The sequence below is a fragment of the Monopterus albus genome, unplaced genomic scaffold (assembly GCF_001952655.1).
Source record: "Monopterus albus unplaced genomic scaffold, M_albus_1.0 scaffold20.1, whole genome shotgun sequence".
NCBI lineage: Eukaryota > Metazoa > Chordata > Actinopteri > Synbranchiformes > Synbranchidae > Monopterus > Monopterus albus.
In genome coordinates, this window is record NW_018127900.1 from 1,240,242 (window position 1) to 1,242,585 (window position 2,344).

A 2,344-nucleotide genomic window follows, 5' to 3' on the forward strand; every position below is an offset into this window, starting at 1 on the left:
TCCACAGCGGTATTGGCAAAATGTTTTATAGACTGATGAAATTAAGATTGAACTATTTGGAAAGAACATGCAGCACTACATCTGGTGTAAAAAGGGCACTGCATATCATCATGAAAACATCATCCCAACCGTAAAGTATGGTGGAGGAAACATCATAGTTTGGGCCTGCTTTGCTGCATCAGGGCCTGGCCAGCTTGCAATCATTGAGGGGAAGATGAATTCCCAAGTGTATGAAAAAATTTTCAGGATAATGTGAGAATGTCTGTACATCAGCTAAAGCTCTGTAGAAGTTGGATGATGCAACAGGAAAATGACCCTAAACACCGAAGCAAGTCCACAACAGAATAGCTTCAGAAAAACAAAATCTGCCTTTTGGAGCGGCCAAGTCAGAGACCAGACCTCAACCTAATAAAGACACTGTGGAATAACTTGAAGAGAGCCATTCACAGGAGACATCCAAAGGATATGACGGAGCTAAAGCAGTTCTGCCAGGAAGAATGGGCTAAAACTCCTCCTGAATGATGTGCAGGTCTGATCCACAGCTACAGGATGTGCCTGGTTGAGGTTATTGCTGCCAATGGTGGTCAACCAGTTATTAATTCCAAGGGTTCACTTACTTTTTCCACTACCATTTTGAATGTTGAATGAGTGTCTTCAATGAAGACATGAAAGATCAGAATTTTTTTTTATGTTATCATTTTAGGCACATTATATTTTCCAATACTTTTGACTTATATGAAGATCAGATCATATTTTATGACAAATTATTGCAGAAAACCATGAAATTCTAAAAGGTTCACAGCCACGTCGATTAACACTGAAGTCAGCAGTTGTACCTCTGACAAATGTTTGATATCTCATCTGGTTTATGGTGCACAATGCTCTCTGCATGTGCAAATGGAGAATTACAGCAGTGCATAACCAATGTTAAGCTTTGGAGAGGTTCTGCCAAAAGGTGTGGTTCCATCATAAAGTTTCTAGTACTTTTCACTCAGAAATTAAAGTCCAAGATCATTCCCTGGGGTAAAAGTCCCATGAATGAGTTGTGATTTGGATTTCCACAGCAGGCCCAAAGCTGATGTGTGCTGACAAAGTGCAACAGTTGGCAGCAGGATGTTACGAATGCTTTGTGTAAAATTCTGCATGGTATTTGATCAATCAGTGATGTTCAGCAGTGCAGACTTTGCATCGTTAGCGCTTGGACTTTTGGAAAGTACTACCCCCAAAAAGGGACCTTTTGTAAGTTTGGTAAAAGGTTCCTGTTCCCTGGGGAAAGTTCCTTTGGTGGAAACGGAGACAAAAATACACTGATAAGAAAGGGAAAATCTGTGATAAGTCATGCCCAGCTGCAGTGATGAACTCTGTCATTTGATTAATATGGGCCATTAAAAATTAGGAGGTGAAACACCAATTTTATCATGGTTGAAGTGTGCGTGAGAGTGAATATGCTGAGTAGCATGTGTTATCTATTACTCTACACCACAATTAATGATTTTTTTCAACCACAAGATGGGGATTATTCAGAGACACAAGAACCCCTTTATTTCATACAGACCATATGGTAAATTTTTATGAATAAATTCTATTGGCATATTTTCATTGATCACCTGAAGACACACATTATCCATACATGGGTGATACTGCCCCACAGACTACAAATTCAAGATAAGGAAAAACAAGAAGTTGCAACTCATAAAAGAGAACATGTACGGGGAAAAAGAAGTGAAAAGAAACTCTTTTTCTTCTGCTTGGTAGTGCTCTCATTTTGTGGTGATGTATTCAGCACAGTGATGTGATTGCAAAATCCAATCTCATCCTTCCAGACCCTATAAAAAAGCAAGTATGACGGCAGCAATACTGATGTGTGACTGTATGGCCCTGAGCGCATCGCCAGGTGAATGTCCCAGAAAAGCCAGAAAACAATTTTTGCTCTGAACTGGGGACACTGTGGCCTCTTTCCTAGACGAGAAGAGAAAGCCTACAATTTCATTCATGTCAGTGGAATTCCACACATATTTCCTACTGGTTTAGCAGAAAGAAGGAGGAATCAGCCAGCGTCATGCATGATATTGACCTGTCTGGGTATTTTTGAAAAAATGAAAAGCTTCAGTTTTTACCTTTGTTTGGAATTTATTGGGTTTGTTTTAAAGGAGACTTGGTGAAGAAAAAGAGACGGCATCACAAATTGGGAGTGAATCCACAACCAAAGCATTGCTGTGTGACCTTGAGATGGGCTGCTGGGTCTGTGTGTAGCAGGGCCACAGAGGAATGAGGAAAAGCTCACAACAATTAAATAAAAAAAGGCATCAAATGTCCCAAAGAGATACAGAGTGAGAGAGTAAAT